Source organism: Panthera uncia (genome assembly GCF_023721935.1).
Source record: "Panthera uncia isolate 11264 chromosome B2 unlocalized genomic scaffold, Puncia_PCG_1.0 HiC_scaffold_24, whole genome shotgun sequence".
NCBI lineage: Eukaryota > Metazoa > Chordata > Mammalia > Carnivora > Felidae > Panthera > Panthera uncia.
This window is the reverse complement of record NW_026057580.1, coordinates 57996824-58023824: the sequence shown is the minus strand read 5'-3', so window position 1 is coordinate 58023824 and position 27001 is coordinate 57996824. Positions and strand designations below refer to the sequence as shown.

Here is a 27001-nt window from a genome sequence, read left to right as displayed (position 1 = left end):
GTTTTCTCTAAAAGGAGGTGCCATGTACTGAGGTGGGTACATTTATTCATCATTAGCTCTGATGCTGCTAAATTAAGTTATGTGCAAGAGTAGAAGTTACTACTGCATAAAAAAATCTCAGAAATCAATTTAAGTCTTAAATAATGTGGGGAAACAACATGAGTTTTTGAAAACACTTCCAAATCATATGGTAGAGTGGTGGATTGGCTAGCCTGAGATTTGAAGAATTTGAAAGTATGGCATGAGAATATTCAAACACATAGACTCCAGAGATAGAACTTGTGTACAACTCGTTACAACATTGAATAATATTTCAGGGCACATGATTACAGCAGCATTGGCAATGCATTTCCTAGTTAATATACAAAACACAAGCAAGGATTAATACTTTACAAGAGTACTTCCATCAAGAAGTGCTGGACTGGGGACTTAAAAATAACCAATAATACAATGCATTCATTTCTCTAAAAATACCCCTGTAACCTCTTACTTACTCAGCTGCCTGAATTTAAGCCAGAACTCCAACCACCATAGGCAAGGCCCTGGGTGTCCCACTGGAATGGGCTATACATCCTCCATCTATGTTAGTGGAAGTCATCTAAGGAAGACAAATATAAAGGCAACAAAATCAATGAGGCAGTTTCCTGCAAAGCTTTATGCATTAATCTCTATCACACAGAGATATATACACACACCAGTATAAGGGAAGGAAGTCACTTGTTCTCTAATAAAAGAGAAAACCTTTGATAATAAGCAATTAATAAAGTTGTCATGATTAGTTATGCAACTATGAATCAACATGTGCAGTAAAAATGACCACTTTCTATAGACAAAAAATATCTATGATTCAATCATAGTGAAAACAGTCATTAATATGGGTGATTATGTGACCCTTATAGCTACTTTGCTTCTCTTCCTTTTGTAATAAAGTAAGAGTTGTCTTCAACTCAGCAAGAGTTACTCTAACAATTTAGACACATATGCACTAGATCAGAGAGTAAATTTATTAGCTATTACCCTTTTTGTTCTAAACTTCCCATATTCAAACCCATGTTTCCCAAATCGCCTAAATTTAGCAAAGTTATTTTGAAAAGAAAGCTGGAGAAAGGTAAAATATATGAGAGATAATGTTCTTACTAATGTGAATCCAAAGTACCATACCAAATGTTAAAAAGAAATTTCCAAATACATAGGAGGAAAATACTTTGGAATTGTTTGAGAGGCAGGGACCTTTTAAGAAGACAATTACATGGCATGGTATCTGGTGATATCCTTAACATACTGCCCTAATTGGCAATCATCTGACTAATCTCAGGACTAGGTGGATTTGATGTAAGTAAGGAGGCATGAGTATTGGCCATTGGTGGGTAGGAGCAGTTGAAGAGGAGAAATCTTGACGAAGTTGGGAAGATTAAGAAAATTCCCTATCAGTAAGACTGCAATTAGAAGTCATTGTGAACTAATAAGGATAAAGATAACAACAGGTATTGTAGGCCTTCTTTATGCCAAGCATTGCAAGACTTGGATAAGGATGAGGTAAATGAGACACTACACTCAGGTTACACAATTTAAAGGCATGCTGAGAAAAGGTCAATCATAAAGATAAATGGTAATTTAATACAATATATTTAACACAGAAATTATTGCAAAATATTCACGATTGTATGAATTTTATCATTGCATAGAAATTACTACAAACTTAGTGGCTTAAACATCCATTTATTTTCTCACAGTTTCTGTGGGTCAGAAGTCGGTGACGGCATGGCTACTGCATGGCTGGGTCTGCTCAGGATCTTACAAGGCTGAAATCAAACTTTAGCTCATGATTCCCTTCCACTCTTGTTCCTGTTAATAGCAGAATAGAGATCTTTGTGGTTGTAGGACTTGTCATTGTTGCCTAGTCAGTTTCATACCTTGTGGCTGTTCCTCAGTCCTTTTCTGTGACTCCTTGCTTCTTCAAATGCAGTGGTGGCAAGGTGAATCCTTCCTACCTTCAGATCTCCCTTATACCTTCTCCCTTCCTCTTTTGCTATCAGCCAGAGAAAGCTCTCTGCTTTTTAAGGGTTTGTGCGATTGGATCAGGCTCACCCAGATAATCTTCCTACCTTAAGATCAACTGTGACCTAACATAGTAACATAACATAACATAAAACATAACATAACATAACATAACATAACATAACATAACAACATAACATAACAACATAACATAACCATAAGAGTGATAGTACATCACTCATCTTGTTTATAGGTTCTGAGGATTAGCAAAGGAAATTTCTGGGGTGCTATTTTATTTTATTTTTTATTTTTTTGAAAAATTTTTTATGTTTATTTATTTTTGAGAGAGAGAGGGAGCACAAGAAGGTAAGGGGCAGAGAGAGGGGGAGACAGAGAATCCAAAGCAGGCTCCAGGCTCTGAGCTGTCAGCACAGAGCCGGACCCGGGGCTTGAACTCATGAACATGAGATCATGACCTGGGCTGAAGTAGGATGTTCAACCAACTGAGCCACCCCTGTGCCCCTGGGGTGCTATTTTAGATTCTGCCTACTACAAAGATGAACAAAGTCTCAAAATCTTAAAGATTATATTTAACCCTGCACCTGCACAACCCTGACTCACTTCCTTACCCAACCCAAACATGTTTCTGATAAAACTTTTCTTTTTACAAAAACAGTCTATGAGTCATAAATTGCCAATTTGATTTTAATATTAAGATATCTTTTGATTGGGGCCACCTCCCCTTTATTTTTATACCCATGCTAAGTGCCTCAATGACCCCATATCAGTTTCAGCCCTTCATGTTCCACCTCCACCTTTTCATTTGCTACAGTCTTGGAAGCAGTTTTCTCTGCAACCTTGTAGTGTGAAGACTGGCATGACCAGTCCCTATCACTAATGGGGACACTCAGAGAAGAAAAGTAATTTGCTCACATTCATATAGGTATTAAAAAACAGAGCTGGGATCCTAACTCAGATTCATCTGACTCCAGAAACACTGTTGTGAATTCATTCATGGGGCTTACTAGGAGGGATTGATGAGTACAGGCTATGTCAGAGACTCAGAATCATGGATTCAGAAGGATTTTACCCAGCATTCACACCTTATTGATTTAAATTATTAAAAATTTGTAAGCCTCAGGTTGAGATAATAAGATCTACTTTTTATAGGTTTTGGAAGGAGTGAGTGACAAGACTATAAATTCTTTAAGGTCAAAGACATCTTCTTTGATGTTGTATATAACTATCACACAATAATTTTGTGAATAAATTAATATTGAAGGAATGAGTGAGATGAAACAATATAAAAACTCTATGATTGGAGTGCCTGGGTGGCTCAGTTGGTTAAGCATCCAATTCTTGATTTCTACTCAGGTCATGACCTCATGGTTCGTGAAATTGAGTGCTGTGTGGGGCTCTGCACTGATAGTACAGAGCCTGCATGGGATTCTTTCCCTCTCTTTCAGCCACTCCCCTGCTCATGTGTGCTCTCTGTCTCTCTCTCAAAATAAATAAATAAAATAAACAAATAAAAGAAAAAAAAACTAAAAATTCTGTGATCTATGAAGTACCATACAAGTATGATATGCCTTCTATAGAAACATTAGATGTTTGTTAGGGAAATATCCAATTTCTAAGATGTTTTATGGAGTTGTCTCTTATGATCAGTTTCCTCAATATAATAATTAGTAGAAACCAAAGGCCTAGATTATAATATTAGACACACAGTGGTCTAAAGGTGGTCTCTGATGCTCCTTCAATTGGTGACACAAAACCGAGCAATGTGGTGACTAGAACTGGCTGTAATAATTGTAAACCACAAAATTCCTCAATGGCAAATTAGTTTTTATTTATCAGAATGTAGATTATGTTGCACAGTGGCTATTGGTTAGGAACCAATCACTGACCACCCAATTAGTTCAATCAAGGAAAGAAAGAGAGGAAGAAAAGATGTCCAGAGGCAGGAAGAGAGGGACAGAGAGGAAGAGGGATGGGGTAAAGGGAGAGAAGAAGGAAAGAAATAAAAATGAAGAGAGAAAGAGTGGGGGAAGAAAGAAAGAAAGAAAGAAAGAAAGAAAGAAAGAAAGAAAAAAGAAAGAAAGGAAAGAAAGAAAGAGAAAGAAAGGGAAAAAAGAAAGAGGGAGGAAAGGAGGGAAGGAGGGAGGGAGGGATGGAAGGGAGGGAGGAAGGAAGGAAGGAAGATTTTTTTTTTCTTCGATAACCCAGATAATTAGATAGCATATTCTGAAATTATTAAACCAACTCCATAATTTAGACTTTAAAATCATTTGCATTTATTGAACAAATGTCTCCAGAACATTTTTATGTTGATGAAGTATGTCTTCTTGTTTTGGAAAAAAAATTTAAAAAGGCAATCTAACCTAAATGAACATCAGCCAAAGCAGAGTGAAAAATGTTGGAGAGGAATCAGGAGCTCTGAGCACATTTTATACTTGACTCTCTTGGCTAGGGTAGGGCTCAGCAGTAGTGTGCTCCAGATGATAGATTGGAGCTATACTTGGCTCTTTATGGATTTGGCTGATATCTGGCTGTCCAGAAACCCTTTCTTCCTCTAAATTGCCTTCAAATTCAAGAGAAAATGCAAATACCTATTTTTAGCCCCAAATTAACTCAATGCAATTCGTTTCTAATATCCTTGTTATGCTCTCTTCTGTTTATCTGTTGTATTATCTAGCAATATATATAGCCATATATTTAAAATATGAAACAAATTATATTTACCTCAAACTTTTATTAATTATGTAGTTTAAATCCATGGATATGCAAATAATAGATTCAGGATGCTAAACATAGTAAAGAAGCTGTAACTTATATTTATGTATGCATATATGTTTATAAGCAATATCCTTTTCCATTCTTTAATTTCATTCCCTCTCTTTTTCCTTACATATTGACAATGATGCATTCATTACATGGCATCATTTTTATATAAGAATACCACATAGACTATACATATGTGTTGTTTCTAAGTATGATGGCTTGAGTTAACATTTTTCTATTAATGTCCTGCCTTAACTTGTCTTTCTTTTTTACTTTATTATCTTGTCTTTTGATTAATCTTTTTTTTCCTTATACTACACACAACAATGAGTGTTTCTATTTTAGAGCAACAGAGCTAGTCTATCAGAACCTAATCCAGATCCCATTTCACAGTGACAAAATGACTAAATAGTCACCTTGGTATGTTCCAGAATGAGAGTGCAAATTTAATAATCCTGATCATAACCTCTTTCCTTAGCTTCAACATTATCATAGATCTGATCATGTCATGTCCCTGCCTAAAACAATTCAATGACTTCACTGTGTCTTTAGGATAAGGATAGGCTATGAACATGGCTTCCAGAGCACATCAGGTCTGGCCCAGCTCCTGCCTCGCTGCCTGCCATCGTCCTGATTGCTCTCTACCCTTTAGCTATGCTTGATTTCTCCCTTTTCCACCCATGTGGACTAAATATTTATATGGATTAATTCAAAACTCAAAAATAACTTTGTAAATCAGATGCTAACATTATTCCTTTGTACAAGTAAAGACACTTGTAGGCACAGAGAGACTAAAAAACTTGCCAAAGATATAGAGATAAGAAACCACAGAACTAGAATCTTGACCCACAGATCAGCATTTAAGCACTCCTGGAAATTTCTATAAAGAAAGCCTATTTTGTTGTTGTTTTATTTGGTCTAATTACTTGGCAAAGCATCTTCGGAAAAAGAAGAATAATTAACCACTTTCTATGTAATGTTAATGTATCAGTCTTCCAATTACCTTCTCTAAGAACTTACTTATTCTCACTTAGACCTAGTTTGATGTGCATTTCTTGTAAATAATTCCTAATAGAGACCAATCTCTCAAATATCATTAATGAATTTGACATCTTTTCAACATGTATATTCTCAAATTATTCATTAGTTTGTATAGTATTTTTGAGACTTGATGATATTGATTACTTTGTACAGAATTTTGAGACATTATGACTATGGTGATCAATGTTTCTGGCAAATGTTCATCTACAGCAAATCCAAATTAAAAGATTTCCTTCTAAAAGGCTATTTGCCCAGAGATAACTCTTTCAAATAGGCAGGAAAATGTCAAGTAAGATTGGTTTGTCACTTTAATATTATAATAGTAAATGACAATTCCTGAGATATGACAAGGAAGATAACTATGGTACTTTTATAATAAAGTATTAATCCCGATTCCTTCCTCCATTGACAATGATATTGAATACTTATTAATGAATTCTTTACTATTCACTGGTAGGGAGCATTTTTAGTGAAAGGTACTTGGACTTTGAAATTTATAAGTCTTGCTCTATCGATTACTAGCTGTGTTCCCCAGGGCAAGTTAAACTTTCTTAACTCCAATTTCCTCATTTATAAAATGGATGGTTTTACTTGCCATGTAGGTTTTGTGGATTAAATGAGATAGGAAGTAAAATGTGTAGCACTACATTGGCATATATTAGAGGTTATATACCTAATACTGACTTTAATTTTGATCCTTCTCTAAAATAGATCATCCAGAATATCTTGACAGTGGTCATTTCTTGTTAAAAAGTTACTCTAATCCTCAGTATTGCTCCCAATTATTCTAATCATACAAAGTAAGAAGTGACATCATGGCATGGAGATTTATGGGTGAAATGAACACTCTGATCACATTATTTTAGAATCTAAATTTCCCTTAAATGATTATAGATCAGATTTGCTCAAAATAATCTTGAGTATTTCTTGTTTGATACAAAATAGAATTAGCCGACTTAACTTTCGGTTTGATAAATATGGCTGAAATAAAAAATATAGAGTCTAATAAAGACAAATATAAACTAGAATGTCAGTGATTAATTGGGATGTTTAAAAATGTATGTACATTAGATAACAGATGGTTAAAATGCTTTGATTTAGGGATAGAATTTTGGTACTTACATGAATAAGTGGCACTATTAGACACACACAAAAATATAAAAAGAAAGGACATTTCAGAAAGGAATCTGAGTTTATATGGAAATAAATTATAAATCTGGAAGAAATGTTGTTAAAGATTATTGGAAGATGAGTTTAAAGGTTAATAATCTAGCCAATATATGAGTAACAGTTAAAACTTCAATTCTCCTGGAATCTATCCCAATATCTCATACACTTTAAATGATTAATAAGTAATGCATAACAAACAAATGAAGAAATGAATGAATACATTTACAAAAATGATATTCCCATTCTTGGCATATATTTCATTCCTCTCTCATCCAGGTGACAAGATTTTGTAATTCAAGACTCAACAAAAAAGAAGTATTATTAAGCTATAATTTCTAAACCAGTACATTTTACTATACAAAAGTAACCGCTAAGGTAGGTATACAAAAAGAACCGCTAAGGAAGACTACGGTAGATTCAAATCTTAAACCAGAATCATGTATTAAATAAAACTCTCTTTTAGTTAGTGGCATAACAATGTCCCACTCACTGTGAAAATCTGAGTTAGCATCTATTCTACTTCTTACAATGAGATTTTTTTTAATCAAGAAAAGTTGGTGTTTGAATCTATAATATCAAAGCCACATCTTTACTAATCCTCAGCTACAATCTAGATTCAGACTCATGCAGTATACTCTTAATTCAACCCACTTTCTTATTTCTCCTATTTTTTTTAAAGTTTATTTATTTTTGGGAGAGAGAGAGAGACAGAGAGAGAGAGAGAGAGAGAGAGAGAGAGAGAATGAATGGGGGGGGGCAGAGAGAGGAAAAGAGAGAGAGAATCCCAAGCAGGCTCCACAGTGTCAGCATGGAGCCCAATGCGGGGCTGAAACTTAGAGACCATGAGATTATGACCTGAGCTGAAGTCAGATGCTTAACAAACAGCCGCCCAGGTGCTCTTCCCAGTCAATTTTTACAGGTCTATACCGGTCATTTCATTGCCTTGTTCAGAATTCCTTATTTATTACTTTTTGCTAAATTTGTGTTCTTTGAACAGTTTGTAGGGGTCTTTTGAGAAGCCTCAGGGTCTCCAGGAGTAGGGAGGAAGAGAGATTGACAGTATACTGCAGGGCAGGAGCCTAGGTCTCTAACCAACTTCAAACAGAGAAGCACTACTTTTATCTGTTCCATAGATGAGGCTTCTATTTAGATTTTACTTGATGAAAGCCTGAAAACTGTGAAAACTAGCGGTCTATCTACAGTCTCAACTCCCATTCAAGCTCCAGTCATGGTCCAATAAATGACAGCACACCTGTCCAGATCTGTATTACACCATACTTTTCTGTGTTTGTTTCCCCCACACCAGATCACTCATGGCTTTGGCCATGGGTTGTGTGTGTCATGCTCTTCTGTCCTTGAATCTTCCTCCAGTTTCTTCTTGTTGAATTCCAAGTACCCTTCAAGGCTCTTCCTTCTTATCCTTGAAACATTCCTCTTTCAATTCTTTGGAATCTCAATCGTTCATTTTTGAATCTCTATAACAGCTATAGCATATTTTGCTTGTGTACTTGAATACATGTTTACTCATCTATGAGACTGTAAGCTCTTTGATGTCAAGAACGACAATAAATTCAAGTTTTCATATTACATGCTCATATTTAGCCCATTTTCTAAAACTTAAGTATACTGTTCATTTCTTAGATCAACTTTATTTAATTATTAAAAAAAATCTGTACCATTATAGCTGATGCTGAGCATTTGACACATAATTTTTAAAATGGTATTTAAATGAATATGGCTAGAATTGATCTTACCAGTCAAAACTCAAGTGTGCCAAAACCAGTACTCCTGGTTTTAAAGATGTGGAAACTGAAGGAGTAGGAGATTAAATTATATATATATATATATATATATTTATATATATATATATAAATATATATATATATATATTTTTTTTTTCACCTCACACAATGGATCTAGAGAATGAAAATGGTGTACCATTTTCTCCACTTAACCCACTAGGGAATGCTTATTTCACCTAGACTTTTCTTTTTTTAGTTTTCTTCAGAATGTTCCTGATAACCTCTGCTTAAACTTCCTTGAAAAGTTTTCTCCCTTTCCTCACTGTGTGAGCACCTTACATTTTGTGGCGATATAGTCTATATTTGGATAAGCCATACATATTTAGTTCTTTTTAATCTTACCTCACATCAGCCCTTCCAGTCCCTCAATCATTTTTGTAGCTCTCTCTGAATTCACTCTGGTATGATGACATCCTTCTGGTACTGAAGTTTTCATAAATGGACACACTTGTCTGACTCATGATGTGTTATCTCTGCATGTGCTGCCCAAACAGTTTTTATAAACCACTATATCATCCTGTGCAATCTCATACTAATTTTCTGTAACTATCACTCTCAGGTCTCATTCAACATTACCATTTTCCAAGTACAGTAGCTCCATTTCCCTGATTATCTGTGAATTTTTCATCCAAGATGCATTACTTTACATTTTTCAAAGCCTAATCTTATTTTGATATTTCCTACTCAAAGCTGTAACCTCTCTATATTCATAAACATATTTTCAGTTATAGCTAGTGCTCACAAGCCACCCAAATTTTATGAAATTTATAAATTTAAGATTCAGCTATCCTTTGTAATTATTAGTCTTAAATCAAGTTATATTATACAGACTCTTGTCATTTTTCTTTCTCTCTCCCCCAAAAGAAAATTAATACACGTCTTAGGTAGTGTTACCACTTAGTCTTTTGTCAGGTTATTTTACCTTTTGCTTATATGTTTTCATACAGATGACTGACACATTACACATTTCCCAGCCTCTTGGGGTTAGTTTTCTAAGTCACATTTTCAATATAACATTTTAAAATACACATCCAGTTACGTATTGTCTCCTATGTTGCACACAAACTATTTTCTTTCCATTGTTTTACTAGAGCTTGAAAGCTGGAATTCAGGAATGTATTATACTTAAGTTACTCTTTCAGATCAAATGAAATAGTTGTTCCCCACACCCCTGTTTATGAATAGAGAGAAATGCTTCTTTTTAGGACTTATACCTTTATTCATCTTAGTCGGACACACGAAGCTTCAAAATTCCTTCCCTACTTCCTTCCAACATGTTCCTACCCATAGATTTTGCTGAGGGAAGGGGGCTCAGGTGATCCCTTAAGCATAAAATGGACTACATGCTGCTGTTTAGACCTGCAGTGAATATCTGACACAAAGGTAACCTATCTGGAGGCCTACCAGGTCGTCTGATGCAAGAATTCTGTCTATACGTGGATATAGTTGTGTAACATAGATTAATATTTTTATATATCTGCAAAGGTAATAGAAGTATTATTATTAAAATTTTATTAGTAGAGGAATTGAGAGATAAAGAGTTTGAATGGCTTGTTTAATTTTACACAAACCTATCAGTGGGAGGAATCCACCAGGAATCCAGTATTGGTAACTGCAGGAAAGCTCAGAGTTAACCCAATACTGGATTTCCACTGACTGCAGAAAGTCTCTCTCCTACACATGCCTTTTAAAGCCAAAGCTTGGGGCCACCCAGAACTGTAGCTTGCTGGTAGCTGCAGCACTAACTCACATCATGGATTTTTTTTTCTTGTTCTCGGAGGATTACCATTACTATCTTACAAGGTCATTCCTCTATTCAAGAGGATGTTGTCTATATTTTATCTGGAGTTTTTAGATATTTTGTAGTGGGAAACTTTCAGGGCATCTAATCTGCCATTTGCCAGGAGAAAAAGACTGCAGTGACTTCATTTATCTGTCTGTATCCTCGACCTGGAATGTGTTTGAGAATGTCTATGCCTTGCATCCCTTCTGCCAAATGATGCCTGCAGGAAAAAGGTGGCAATGAATATATTTTTAAGCAACTTAACAGATGAATTGATTCATCACTCATTAATTGACTAAAATAATAGATCGATAACAATTGATTCAAACCTCTGCCTATTGAGCATTGCAGTCTGATAGAGCTATCTTCCAAGGAACAGATGGAACCCAGAAATAGGTAGAGCACCTCTGTAATAATGACCTACATCCTGGGTCATAGAATCCTTTGCCTATCTAAGGAAATCAAGGAATTCTTTTCAAAGATAAATGTACATATACACATAATGTATTTGACCTATGATTTCATTAAGTTTTTGGAAGCTCGTCCACAGACCCCCAGGTATGTGTGGCACGGCCAAGATTTACCCTATGGAAACTGAATAATTTTGTAGCTACTGGTATCATTATCTCCGGACAAATGGCCACATCCCTGTTTTCCACAGTCACTTAAAATTACCCAGCTGTCACTGCAACATTAGTTTCAAAGTCACAGACAAAAATGTCTGATGGTCTCTGCTTGTGCTACACACCTAAAACACTAGATGCCAGACAGCTGGGAAGGTTAAGAGCTACCTCTTCTAAGCTTCTGTTAGAGACCCTACCTCCCATTTATTTTGGGGTGTTCTTCCAGAGAGGAAGGATGTTTGGATCTGGGTGGTTAAAATAACAAATAATCATTGAATCCTCATAAGCAAAAGCAGAAAAACAAAAATCTGGCTAAGTTGAAAAAAATTAACTGCATTTCACTATTCCAGTCCAGTGTTAATGTGTTTCAATACTTCCTTCATTTTCTCCCCTACTTGAATTTTTTATCATTGTTTTATCTTCAGTTTTGTTTTGCTCCTCTCACTTAGCATCAATATTATACAATAAACAGAAAACTATAAATTCCATAATTATAGTGATGTTATAAGGGCATCTGGGTGGTCAATTAGATGTCAGACTCTCGGTTTCAGATCAGGTGATGACCTCACAGTTTCATGAGTTCAAGCCCTGCATCAGGCTCTGTGCTAGCGACCCAGAGCCTGCTTGGGATTCTCTCTCTCTCCCTCTCTCTGCCCCTCAACCACTCACACTATCTCTGTCTCTCTCAAAAATAAATAAACTTGAGGGGTGCCTGGGTGGCTCGGTCAGTTGAGCGTCAGACTTCAGCTTAGGTCATGATCTCAGGGTTGGTGAGTTTGAGCCCCGCGTTGGGCTCTGTGCTGACAGCTCAGAGCCTAGAGCCTGGAGCCTGCTTTAGATTCTGTGTCTTCCTCTCTCTCTGCCCCTCCCCCACCCACACTCTGTCTCTCTGTCTTGCCAAAATTTTAATTTTTAAAAAAATTAAAAATAGGGGTTCCTGGCTTGCTCAGTCCATTAAGCGTCCAACTGAGGCTCGGGTCGTGATCTCATGGTTTGTGGGTTGGAGCCCCTCCTGGAGCCTGCTTTGGATTCTGTGCCCCTCCTTCTCTGCCTTCTCTCTCTGCCCCTTCCCTGCTTACACTCTGTTTTTCTCTGTCTCTCAAAAAATAAATAAATGCTAAGAAAATTTTTTTAAAAATTAAAAATAAATGAGCTTTAAAAAATTCATAGTTATGTTATGTATTTATTTTACTATCTGTGTATTTATCTAACCAGCAAAAAATTTGTCCATCTTTTCTTGGAACAAAAATATTAATAGCATTTATGTCTATATAATACAATTTCAATTGTTAATCAGTGTTCTATGGCTTCTAGAGTGTGTTCTAAGATTTCTTCTTTACAAAAAGAAATTCAGTAAATGTAGTAAAATAAATCATATCAGTTTCCTTATTTCAATATTTTCTATCACATGGCATTTATAATCATAATTTTTAGTTGTAGCATAATTTCCATTGCATAATTGAGAGAAGTTGTATTAGCTACTACCTTTTCTTTTACTGTCATAACAATGTATTTGTTTTCTGTTTTTGGATTACTTTCCAAAATAATTTCCATAAATGCAGTTATTGGCTCAAAGGTTGCAAATGTTATTACTCTCAATAGACATTGCCAAACTGCTTTCCAAAATCTTATACCAATTGATAATGCCACCAACAGAGAATGAAAGGTAATAATTTCATGACCTGCTTATTTACATTTGTAATATAATTTAAATTTTCTGATAACTTAATGCAAAAAAATGGCAATAGATTTTTGTTTTACTTTTCCTGGCCCTGATTATCTGAGCAAGGTTTAAAAGTTCCATATTTGTTTACAAACTTTTGCATCACCTTGTATTTTCTATTTTGTGCACTTTCTGTCTTATGCATATTCAAGTGTTATACATCCTTAAGTATAGCGTATCATTGAGTACTTTATTACACAACCATCCATTATGTTTACAAACAGAGTCATGTATTATACTCATCTGCATTAAGCACATGTACTTTTATTTTCAGATTTGCTCAAATGGGTCTACTTTTCTTAATTTGCCTACATCTTCCCTTTCCTCCTAAACAGGAAAAACTAGCAAATGCATGCACACACACAAAATCAAAACAAAATTGTTAATGGATAAATTAAGTGATAAGATTTTTTAATGTGTAGTTTGCTTTTTTTTTTAAATTAACAACTCCAGATCACTTTCTCCCAGATTACTTATTTTCTTCAAATCATTTCTTTTATATTTGTTTGACTAAAAGCAAGTTTGCTTGCCTGATCATGAAGTATCAAGGGAGTCAATAGGGTTGGCTACTAGAGAATTTACAGCTTCATATCAATCATCTGCATTAGTGACAGAGAGAAAAAAACCGGTGTCAGTGGGGATTTATGGTGAAGAGTTATGGTGGCAAAAGGATAGATGAGAAAGATGCTTGTGACTTGTGACCGTGGGGATTTAGTCCAGCCACAATGAAGAGAAAAGGAAAGAAGCGTGCGTTGCTTGGCATAACCAGGGCAATGGATTAGGGAGAGAAAGGAGCAGTGAATAAAGGTCTGACTGAATGGCACTCTGCTGGAGGTGAGTACTGGAGTTCTTCATTTGCTCCAAACAAAATGTTTTGATCATTTTACTCCCAGGATAGGAGAAAGGGAGGGAAATGAAGAAAATTTAATGATCGGTTGGAAAAAGCAGAGAAATAATTTTGGAAGAGTCTAGTTATGATTGAATAGCAACTATGAAAAAGGGAAGAAGTTTTTTTGCATATTATAGGGATGAGAAAATAAGCATGACGTTTGGAGAAATAATGAAATCTTGAATATATAAGCATCCCCTGTGTTGATATTAACCAAACACTGAGAAATGCAAGACTGGCAGAGGAGAGGGGAATGAGAACAGAGATTGGTGATTTATCTACACAGAGAAGGTAGTCAAAAATATCATAGAAAAACAGCTCTTTAAGAGGATGATTGAGAAAAAAATGCATCAGTCTCCCCAAGTATTACAGGACATGTGAAGTTTTGTGAGAAAGGTGATGACTCATCAGGGGATGATATTTATTGAAGGGCCATTTTGCGGCATGTGCCAATTAGTTATACATGTAGGAAGATGAATAACATGTATTTAAGTAGGAAAATTTCAAAGTATTGTCCTAGGAATAGTAAGGAAATAAAAGGAAGAAACCAGTTTCATCTAGGCATATTTCAAAAATCGTATCAAGAAAGTAAAATAAATTTCATGTTTTATTTGCCCTGAAAACCTGAAATGACAACTAGCAGCTACAAAGCCACAATTTTGCTTTGTGCTGAGGTTTCAGCAAATCATTTAGTTTTCATAAAAACTGGCATAATGTGTTTCCATTATAAGTATAATAACATATGTTTTTAAAATTTTAGAAATAACTGAAAGAAACAAGAAAGATTAACAAAGAAAGATTAACAAAACTATCACATCATTTGGGGGGATTTCTTGAATGTTTTTCCACTATTTTTTCCATGCATGGTATTTCTTTTTTGGTTTGACTCTTTTTTTTTTTTTTTTTTTGGAATATTTATTTTCTCATAGCTATAGTCACATGCAAACATAATATGTGGTGTCTTTTTTTCCCCACACACTTTACAACCATATGATTTTTTAAAAATTGTTTTAATGTTTATTCATTTTTGAGAGACAGAGACAGAGTGCGAGTGGGGGAGGGGCAGAGAGAGAGGGAGACTCAGAATCTGAAGCAGGCTCCAGGCTCTGAGCTGACAACACAGAGCTGGATTCAGGGCTCGGACTCATGAACAGCGAGATCATGACCTGAACTGAAGTCGGATGCTTAACTGACTAAGCCACCCAGGCTCCCCTACAACCATATGATTTTTAAATTATTACATGGTAACACTTCAAAAAATTTCAAAATAGTCAAGAAGGTGGCTAAGGTACAATTTATCTATTTCTTTAATATTAAACAGTTGGTAAGGTAATGCTGTGATGGGTCATTTGATAAATTTTAACTTTTTATAATAATTAGTATCATCCAGTTCTCTGAGAAAGCACCTAAATGCAAAGCTAATACCTTTTTTCAATTATCTAGTGGCTGCATAACAACAACCTTAAGCTAAACAAAACAAAACGCAGTAACAAGCTCCCAAATCCACAACTTGGACAAGGCTTGCAGGAACAAAGGAACAGTTGAAGATGACCACAAGATAAGTCACCTTCATTAGCATTTGTAAGCATCTGTTGAGGCTCTGTAAGACCTGGTACCCACCTTATTGGAAGATATAAATGAGATGGTATAGAATTTTCCCCAAGCAGTACACATGGAATATACTCCGGAAGGACTTGCTGCACTGAGATATGCCATAGGACTTGGGTGCCTTGAATCAGAGGCTACTAGGTGGAGAAACTCTCAGTGTGGAGGTACAAGGCAACCCTGATGGACCATCTTAAATCTTTCTGAGATCTTAACAAAGGATCTTACAGACGATACCTGGTTTGATCTTTGACCAGGATCAATTGTTCATTTGAGAACCATTTGCTGTCAAGAGTGATGGGAATGAGAAACAGTTTTATTTTAGGACCCCTACAAGTCCTAGACCATTTCTATTTCCTCACATTTTGTTTGTAAACTAATCAATTATTTTCTTAGCTCATCTGTTATCCCTCTCATTTTAGTGTAGGCAGCTAGAAGAAGTGAGACAGTACCTTCAATACTGTTTCTGGAAATCTCTTTAGCTAGACCATCGAGTTCATTAGATATAATTTCAAATTAACTCAGGTAACACTTGTCAAACTTTCTGCTACTACATAAGAAGGCCCCTCTTTTCCTGAATCTTCTTTAAGCTCTCATTGACAGCATCTTCTGGTCTCTTTAGATTTCTGCTAACACTCTCTTTGAAGCCCTCTGAGCTTTCTCTAATTATCTTTGAGACCCTTGAAGTTTACACGTGCTGCCTGATCCCAAAGGCAATGCCACATACTTTAGGCCCTTTGTTACAGAAGCACTTTCAGGCACCCAAGTATGTTTCAATTATATATTCTTGCATAATACACCACTTCAAATTCAATGGCTTCAAACAACCTCAATCATTTATTTTGCTAACGAATTTGAAATTTTGAGCTTAGTAATTACAAAGTCAGCAGTTACAGTTTATCTATGCTCCTTCTTGTGTCAGGAAGGGGATTAGATCAACTGGGGGTTGCAAGATCCATTTTCAACTTGATAGATAGATTGGTGCTGAGAGCTCAGCAAGGATGTGGGCCAGGGGCCTGGTTCCTCTCTCCACAGGCCTTTCCATGAGCTGTTTGGGCTTTCTCACAATATACTGGCTGGGTCAGAGAGCAAACATCCCAAGTAAATCAGGTGGAAATAGTATCACCTTTTACAACCTCCTTGGAAATCACATAGTGTCACTTGTGATATGATCACAAGCCCACCTAATTCAAGGAGAGGGAACTTAGACCTTGCCTTTCAATGGGAGGTGTGTCAAAATAATCCTGTAAGAAGAGCATGTGGGATGATAGATATAGTTGTGACCCCTCTCACAGTAATATAATCTGCCACATACCTATCAGTATTCTTGAGGAAAATTAAAAATTCCCTACTGATAGTATTAAGTATTCTGGTTGGTAATACAGCCATGGCAATTTGTATTTTGTTGTTGTTGTTTTGACGTGTATGTGATATGCATGTGTGTGTGTATATATATATTTATATATTTATATTTATATTTATATTTATATATTTATATTTATATTTATTTATATTTATATTTATATTTATATTTATATTTATATTTATATTTATGTCTTCCTGGAGTAGAAGCTGGATAGAAGTAGAAAAAAATGTTTCTTTGTAAAAAAATAAACTAAAATAGACCTTGTCAGGACTGTGGCTTGTTTTCTTGTTCCTATGGAAATAGGCATTTGGTGGGGAGAGTGGGAAGGACTGTGTTTTCTTGTGGGTGGGGCAGGTTGAAAGTTGCTTATATGAGAAAAAGAGCAAAACATAGATGCTGAAATAAAGAATTTTATAACAGTCCAGTGATGACCAGAGTTGCTTAGGAGACCAACCAATTAAATATGGCTGAGATATTAATAAAAGGGCATTTCTTCTTACTTCCACACAAAGTCCAGTGATTCTCAGCAGAGTGTGAAAATATGGAGGTCTTTGCTCAGACCTTGACATAGACACAGGCAATTTTATGATTGCCATCTCAACGGTACCAACTGTGAGGCTTCTCTAGGTAGTGGACTTAAAGGTTGCACACCTCAGCTGGGCATAGTTTTAGCAGAAAAAAGGAACACAGCAGGTGGCCCTAGGGATGTTAGTTGGCAGAAGTGATTTGTAAATACATGTTATATATACCCAGTTTGGGGGTTTAAGAAATAATTTCAGGATAATTCTGCCAAGATAATTTCTAAGGGAGGAACTGTTTTGACACCCAACAATTAAAACAAAGGGCCTTAAGTCAATACAGTGTAGGCATAAAGATTAATGTGATGTCATTTTACGCTCATGGGCTGGAATGGCTCGGATATTAGTTTCTATGGCCACCATAAGGTTAAACATTTTACCTGCCTCCTTGCTGAAGGGTTGTTACCTAGAAGTTGCTGTCTCTGAATGCATGTGGAAAGAGTACCTATGCTAAGGTGGTACAGTGGTCACCTTTGTTAGAATACCAATGCCAATGAGGGCTATTTTATGTTGATTTTAACTTTTGGTGAAGACTTACATTTGATTTTTTTTTTTTTTTTTCTTTTCCTTTTTTTTTTTTTTATTTTTTTTTTTTTAATTTAAATCCAAGTTAGTTAACATAACAAATGTTATGTAATAATATTTCAGTGTAATAATGATTTCAGGAATAGAATTTCATGATTCATCACTTACATATAACACCCCGTGTTCATCCCAACAAGTGCCCTCCTTAATGCCCCTCACCCATTTTGCCCATTCCCCCAGCCAATAACCCTCCAGCAACCCCCCTTTTGTTCTCTGTATTTAAGAGTCTCTTATAGTTTGCCTCCCTCTCTGTATTTATCTTATTTTTGCTTCCCTTCTCCTATGTTTATCTGTTTTGTTTCTTAAATTCCACATGTGAGTGAAATCATATGGTATTTGTCTTTCTCTGACTTATTTCACTTAGCATAATACACTCTAGTTCCATCCATGTTGTTGCAAATGGCAAGATTTCATTCTTTTTGATCGCTGAGTAACATTTCATTGTATGTATACATCTTCCTTATCCATTCATCAGTCGATGGACATTTGGGTTCTTTCCATAATTTGGCTATTGTTGATAATGCTTCTATAAACATTGGGGTGCATGTGTCCCTTTGAATCAGAACTCCTGTATCCTTTGGAAAATTCCTAGTAGTGCTATCGCTGGGTTGCAGGGTAGGTAGTTCTATATTTAATTTTTTGAGGAAACTCCATACTGTTTTCCAGAGTGGCTGCACCAGTTTGCATACCACCAACAGTGCAAAAGGGTTCCTCTTTCTTCATATCCTCACCAACACCTGTTGTTTCCTGTGTTGTTTCCTGTCAGCCGTTCTGACAGTGTGAGGTGGTATCTCAATGTGGTTTTGATTTGTATTTCCCTGATGATGAGTGATATTGAGCATCTTTTCACGTGTCTGTTAGCCTTCTGGATGTCTTCTTTGGAAAAGTGTCTGTTCATATCTTTTGCCCATTTCTTCACTGGATTATTTGCTTTTTTGGGTGTTGAGTTTAATAAGTTCTTTATAGATTTTAAATACTAACCCTCTATCTGATATGTTATTTGAAAATATCTTCTCCCATTCTGTCAGTTGCCTTTTAGTTTTGCTGATTGTTTCCTTTGCTGTGCAGAAGCTTTTTATCTTGATGAGGTCCCAACACTTCTTCATTTCCCTTGCCTCCTGAGACATGTCAAGGTAAGAAGTTGTTATGGCTGAGGTCAAAGAGGTTGTTGTCTGTTTTCCCCTCTAGGATTTTGATGGCTTCTGTCTAATGTTTAGGTCTTTCATACATTTTGAATTTATTTTTGTGTATGGTGTAAGAAAGTGGTCCAAGTTCATTCCTATGCATGTCTCTGTCCAGTTCTCCCATCACCATTTGCTGACGAGACTGTCTTTTTCCATTGGATATTCTTTCCTGCTTTGTCAAAGATTAGTTGGCCATATGTTTTTGGGTCCATTTCTGGTTTCTCTATTCTGCTCCATTGATCTATGTGTCTGTTTTTGATTTCTCTTTCTGCTCTTTCATTATTGGTGTATAGAAATGTAACTGATTTCTGTGCATCGAGTTTATATCCTGCAACTTTGCTGACTTCATATATCAGTCCTAGCAATTTTTTTGGTGGAGTCTTTTGGGTTTTTCACAGACTGTCATGTCATCTGCAAAGAGTGAAAATTTGACTTCTTCCTTGCCAATTTGGATTTCTTGTACTTCTTTTTGTTGTCTGATTGCTGACGTTAGGACTTCTAATACTATGTTGAATAACAGTGGTGAGAGTAGACATCCCTGTCATGTTCCTGGCATTAGGAGGAAAGCTCTCAAGTTTTCTCCACTGAGGATGATATTAGCTGTGGGTCCTTCATATGTGGGCTTTATGATCTTGAGTTATGTGTGTAGACTTCCATTTCAAAAGGGAACTAGGGATGGTATAGCTGTGAAAAGAAACTGGGGTATAAAGAAGCTTCCTACCTGGTGAGTGTGTGTGTGTGTGTGTGTGTGTGTATGTTCAATGTCTTATGGGCTATAGTAGGAAGTTAGGGAATTCTGCTGGTCCAATGTTATTTTAATTGGGAAGCATTATCTAAATTTTATAAACAGAGAAGAACATTTTAATCATCTGCCTCAGAAGATGATTTTCTGTGAATGATAATCTGCAACAACCAAAGATACTTTTTAGACCAACATGAAATATTACAAAAAAATAATTATGCAAGTACTGTCTGTATTGGTTGTGCTATGAACTCTTTTTCATTATTTACATTTCTCTGCTTTCTGAGTTATTTAGAAGCCAAGATTTCAATAATTCCAGTATTCTCTCATATAAAGCCCTCTGTACTATAAACAGTGGGACAAGTATTTTAGTATAAGAGATAACAAAATATCTGAAATGAAGGCACCCCAGGACAGAAGATGCTCACCATGCAAAGCCTTTGAAGAAAGATGTTGCTTCTCAGAAGGAGATATAAATTTGCTGTGAACAAGACAAGACCAGCATGAGTTTTAAATCACTTCCTATATGCAAACCCCCAATGGGCATGAATGAAAGCAAAATAAAGAGCACTTGAGAAAACTTTAACTAGCCACCCCAAAATTGTACTTTTAATGAAAGTGTCATTAAAAAGAACACACCACATCACCTCTCCACTTCATCAGATGGCCAGGCTTGGGGATTTTTAAGTGGTCATGCTCTCTTTAACCATTTAGCATCTTCTCTACCTTTTCTGACCCTGCTCCTCTGCTCCAGAAGCTCTTTTCTACTCATCTTTTAAGATTCAGCAAAAGTTGACTCTACTTGGAAGCTGTGCCTGACTTTTCTGCACAGCCTCCCCACCATAAGCACTGACTTTGGCAAAAGTGTGCTTCCTTTGGCACCCAGTTGGGGTACACAATCTTTCCATTCTCTTTGCTAATTTACTTTTCTGATCTGCCCCCTGCCCTGACCCGAACATATATCCAGTGACGAAAACATGTCTTTCAAGACATAGTATCAGTCTCTACTCATCTATCATTTGTATTCAGTACAGTATCTAAAACCAAGAAAATGGTGCCTAATCACCTCCTATAAATGACTCAATGAGCAAGCAAGTAAATTAATGTACACATTAAAGATAGAAAAAAAATCTGCTATCTCTTCTTTCTCTCCTTCTAGGTTTTTTCTTAGACAAATGCTGAGCAAAAAGGATTTTTCAGGCTCCAAACAGATATTATATCATTTTATTTCTGAGGAGAGAGATTGAGTTGACAGCTGACACAGAGAAAGCAAAACTACACAAGTATTTTGCTTTTGTCTTTTTCTTCAAGGAGAATGACTTGCAAACCGGAAAGGTTACAAATGATGAAGAGGTAAATGTGAGAAGACAGTAGGGAAGTACTGAGATTCTTTAAATGAATCCAAAACTCTAGGCTAGGTGAATTTCATCCTATGAAACTGAAATAAGTTGCAGATGTGATTATAGAGCCTCAACTGATAACCTCTGACAAAAACTTGCTAGGAAACCAGAAATCTTGCTAGAAATGGGAAATCTTTCTTTGATTTTCAAAAAAAAGCAAAAAAACAAAATATGGAAACCATAGGTAAATGAGTATTACCCTGTCACTGAAAACATTGCAGAAAGGTTTTTTAAAAGGTTATTTTATTAGCACTGGGAAGAGGAAGCAATGTTCAATTATAGCTTGAAAGGGTTCACCTAGAACAATTAATTAAAAAAAACCCTCTTTCTCTTTATATGTATATTTTTTTCTTTAAAAAATGGCTATAGCATAAATGAATGAAGAATTTGCCATTAACATCAAATATGTGAATTCCAGAACAAAATTTGGTAAAATTTCTTCATGTTTCTTTGGTGATAAGAATTCAAAATAAACTCTGTTTAGGTAAGTAGATTTATAACTGGTCAAATGATCATACCCCCCAAAGTCATGGAATATGTTATCATTACCATGGAGGAACAGGGTCTCATCCTCTGTCATATTTGTAGTACCACTTTATTTGGATACATGTATAGAAAGGATAAGATCTCAAATTTGTACAACCAAGAAAGGTAGATAAGCTGGTTATTATTACATTCAGATCTTGAAAATATGTCAAAACTTTGGGAAGACTGTTCCAAAGTAATTAAGTAAAAATAAGTTGAAGTAAATGTAAATTGAATGACACTATGAAAAAGAATGGGTTTTTTTTCAGTTCTTACAGAAAAGAGTCTAAAACATAACAGGTGTTACAGAGGAACATTTATTCTCCCTTCCTCATATTTCTGTGCGGAGGGAACTCAACTGGAGTAGCACCACTGACTTCTCCCACCTTTACTCATTTCTATCTATGGAGAAAGAAGGTGCTACTAGATTGGTCGGTGATGGTCATTGGTGCCATCACTCCTCACCTCCTTACTGGGTAGAACTACTCAATTGAAAACTCATGATTACTGAGGATTTGCTTTCTTGGCTTCTTTATCAGATCGGGTTAAAGCAGCAATCCTAGGTCAGTGTATTGTGCCTTTTCTGTAGATGAAAACTTTTCTCCATATTTTCCCAGTGTCTAGACTGGGAGGATGGTGATCTGTGAGTAGGTGGTTAGCATCATGTTAGCATGCCCTTTTAGCTAGACCATTAAGTCATGCCCTCCAATGGAACATTTTCAAGAAAATCATGATCTCCTTCTGTCTGATTCAGTTCACCTCACAATTGGTCATAATCCCTAACAGTAGGTGCTTAACCAATGTTTACTAATTATTAAATGAAAACCCAAGGGTTTTATTTCTTAATGTGTGGTGCTCACAGCACTGATTGCTTTATTTTGATTGTTTTGATCTCCCTCTCACGTTAGAGGCTTTCTCAAGTGTCTACTGATATTAGAGCAGGCAAATAAAAAGCTAGGTGGAACCTCTGTATGTGTATGTAAACATTGTCAGGGATTCTTACTTTTGAGTCATATGGGGGTGTGGAGATGGAAACCCAGATGTCAGCAGATTTAGTCTCTTTCTCTTGGTCTTATTAAAGTCATATTTTTCAGAGAAAATTGCTCCAATCTCCTGCTTGGATGAAAGAATCACGGCTGTTAGCATTATGGGAATTGGGTGGAAAATAAAGTTGGAGGTTCAATATTCAGGATGAAAATTTTCACCAATGCTTCTAATTTCAATGTGCCATTCCTGACCTTAACTGTGCTTAGCTTGTCTGAGTCCAATGAGCCTGTTTTACTCTTTCCAGAGAATAAACTTCTAGTCATCAGTCAGTTGGTGAGGGGGGTACCTTAGTGTTATGATTGCTTCTTAAATAATATTTTAACAATTCTTTACATTATTAACCCCATGTTCATCCATGTCTTCAGAAATCTTTGGTATTACCCAGTTACTGAACTTTCTGAGATTTTTTTCAGGGCAGTGTAAGTCAGATTGCTTCTTGGATTAATCCACAGCTAAAGAGAGTCACATTTAGGGATATGTTAAATCATTTACAATCTTTCCATTTATTTGTCAGCCGTTGCTATTATCTTCTTCCCCATTTTTTCATTGAATGAACTCCTTTCTCCCCCATTCCTTTCCTGTGGATACAGTAGGCCTTCTGAGGGGATTGTGGGAGAATAGAGGCCAGTGGATGTGCCCAGCTTGCCATCCTTGGAGCTGTTTTCACTTCACAGGTTTTTTATGCTCTTGCCTCCTGAACAAGAATGAAGGCTGAGTTTAATGGGTAAGAATGCTGACCAAGCTTTTGCTTTGCAACTCCTTCCCCACTGGTCAAAGGGCCACCTATTGCCATTAAAAATGTAAATTATATTGTAGCTGATGTTATCTATCACTTTCTGGTCTAGGGATATACATGACCAAAACTTCAAAGAGGTAATTAATATCTAACTAAAAATTATGTTTACTCATATATGTAGTGCCTCTTTTCATTATAAACTTAGTGACTAGTGAAAATAGTTCTATTCCTTTCACTGAGAACTTTTTTTTCTTAAGTAGACATTTAAAACACAACTATGTTTATTGATACAGATAATTTTTATTTTTAACTGTATTAACATTTTCATTGTATTTATTTTATAATTTCTTTCCATTTGTAGAGTAATATTAGTGTTTTTTTATGGCAGTGGCATAAAAACCTCTTTTGAAACAATATTTAGGTCAAAAGCGAGAAAATTTAAAGAAAATCATCAAGTCTGTACTGGTAGTACCGAAATATGGTAAAATGGTGATGGAAATATGAGAATGACAAGTTTAAGAAATGCTGGAATACAAGGTAATGCACTGCTCAACAAATGAGTTAACAGTATATTATTAAATGTGTGGAGTCCACATTAAGGGACAATGGGGTCTCAAGAGTGCAAATTGTAGGTTGCATATGCAGTATAAGTATAGTGCAAAATACTAGAATTACAAAAGGAATGGACGTGTTACTTTAGTGTCTAGTAAGTAGTAGTAACTCAAATATTTGTTGCTTAAAAGGAAGAAGAGTAAAAGAAAGTGAAGATGTTTAACCTGAAGAATAGAAAATGTAGTAGGGAAGGTGGTATATGTCTTCAAATATGTGCTATAATGTGAAACAAAAGAGGTTAGTGTTGAGGTGTAGGCTTAAATTTATGAGCAGAAATTAGAAGTTTGCAAAGTTGATGGGAGGGCTAATTTCGGTTAAATTTTGGATGAACATCAAGATTTTACGTGACCATTGCTTTATTATTGGTGTATAAAAATGCAACCGATTTCTATACATTGATTTTGTACCCTGCAACTTTGCTGATTTCATGTATCATGTATCAGTCTTTTGGTGGAGTCTTTCGGGTTTTCCACGTAGAGTATCATGTCTGCAAAAAGTGAAAGTTTGACTTCTTCTTTGCCAATTTTGATGCCTTTTATTTCATTTTGTTGTCTGGCTGCTGGTGCTAGGACTTCCAACCCGATGTTAAACAACAATGGTGAGAATGGGCATCCCTGTTGTGTTCCTGATCTCAGGGGGAAAGCTCTCAGTTTTTCCCCATTGAGGATGATATTAGCTGTGGATTTTTCATACATGGCTTTTATGATGTTTAAGTATGTTCCTTCTATCCCGACTTTCTTGAGGGTTTTTGTTAAGAAAGGATGCTGTATTTTGTTACACCAGTCAGAGTGGCTAAAATGAACAAATCAGGAAACTACAAGATGCTGGTGAGGATGTGGAGAAACAGAAACCTTCTTGCACTGTTGGTGGGAATCCAAACTGGTGCAGCTGCTCTGGAAAATAGTGTGGAGGGTCCTCAAAAAATTAAAAATAGAACTACCCTACGACCCAACAATAGCATTACTAGGAATTTACCCAAGGGATACAGGAGTGCTAATGCATAGGGGCACATGTACCCCAATGTTTATAGCAGCACTTTCAACAATAGCCAAATTATGGAAAGAGCCTAAATGTCCATCAACTGACGAATGGGTAATGAAGATGTGGTTTATATATACAATGGAACGCTACTTGGCAATGAGAAAGAATGAAATCATGCCATTTGCAGCAACGTGGATGGAACTGGAAGGTATTATGCTGAGTGAAATAAGTCAGTCAGAAAAGGACAGATATCGTATGTTTTCACTCATTTGTGAATCTTGAGAAACTTAACAGAAGACCGTGGAGGAAGGGAAGGGGAAAAAATAGTTAACAAACAGGAAGGAAGGCAAACAAGAGACTTTTAAATACAGAGAACAAATTGAGGGTGGATGGGGGTGGGGGAGAGGGGAAAATGGGTGATGGGCATTGAGGAAGGCATTTGTTGGGATGAGTACTGGGTATTGTATGTAAGTCAATTTGACAATAAATTATATTAAAAAAAGATTTTACATGACTAAAATCAATGTATGCTTTTGAAGTACTGAGTTATTGATGACCAGAAATGTTAAAACAGTGACTAGATAATGATCCAACAAGGATGTTGTCAAAGAGATGACTATATTCAGAAGGAGGCTGGTCACCAGTGAAAATCTTGGGAACTTTGGGAAAGCAGGTTCTGGTACTCAATCCAAACCTACTGAAACAGAACCAGGTGACATCAGACCTCTCCATTTCCTTCCAACTCTCATCTGAATCAAGAATTGGGATTGACTTCTAGGGCATGTACACAGGAGTGCCCCCATCAGTAACCGAAGTTTCCAATTGTGCACGGACACGAATCCTGATCATCAAGTCTTTCATATCTAATCACTTATCTGTGATATGGACACCTAATCACTCTCACAGCTAATTCATTCTCAAAATGTACAAAACAGAAGAAATTACTATTACATTCTATCATTAGATGGTTTTAAGTACTCTGAAAGAAATGAAGAGAGTGATAGAAGAGGACCACTTTAGAAAAAGGGGTCGTGGAAGTTCTCTCTGAACAGGACATAAGGCTTGGGTCCTTAAAGATGAGAAGGAGCCAGCCATATGCACTGCTGGTCCAAGAGTATCCAGGCAGAGGTAAGAACAAATATAAAGTCCCTGAGCTCAGAGATTTCAAGAAACAGATACATGGTCCCAAGGTAGCAAGAACAAAGTGAGCAAGAGTGAAGTATGGAAAGAGATACAGTCAGAGCTGAGCCCCGAGCAAATCATGTGTGCTTTATAGAGCACTGCTTATGGCAGAAGTGTTTTTTCTTTCACATACTATTGGGATTTATACATAATTTTATTATTAGCAATCTATACTTTGCGATTCCCTTACATGTTTTAATCCCCTTATTCTAAATATGGAATGTACATTCTTTAAGGTCAAAATCAATTTACTACTCACCTGAATGTCCCTCATTCCAGCACTTAACAATGCCAGTATCCTCTTAGAAGAGGTGCTCAGAACAGCTGGTTGAGTGAAAATCCTAAGGGAAACTGAATAAAACATATATTTCTGTGCTTATCCAAAATCTTTAGAATGGCCACTGACAGCTCGAGATTTAGGCCAAAGTATCCTAACAACTAAGTTAATATGTTGCTATTATTGAGCTGATACTTTCTGCCAGTATTAAGATACCGTAAATAATTTTAATTTGGCTTTTAAACATCTGTTGATTCAATCCACCATAGAAGTTAACACAATGAATTAATAATTCCTATGACTACGTAATTTATCAGAGGGTTTAGGTATATAGTTTTTCATCTATACCTACTATAATATATGATAGAGTC

General features: G+C 36.0%; 1 long non-coding RNA gene across 1 annotated transcript in view; it reads right to left on the bottom strand.

Annotated features, from left to right (window-relative positions):
- LOC125938720 (uncharacterized) overlaps positions 1-27001 on the bottom strand; it is a 162689-nt gene that overhangs the window by 18947 nt on the left and 116741 nt on the right. The window contains exons 4-5 of the long non-coding RNA XR_007462788.1: positions 1732-1845; positions 495-598 (exon numbers count right to left, since the gene is read on the bottom strand). This is a non-coding gene — a long non-coding RNA (uncharacterized LOC125938720). The remainder of the gene's footprint in view (positions 1-494; positions 599-1731; positions 1846-27001) is intronic.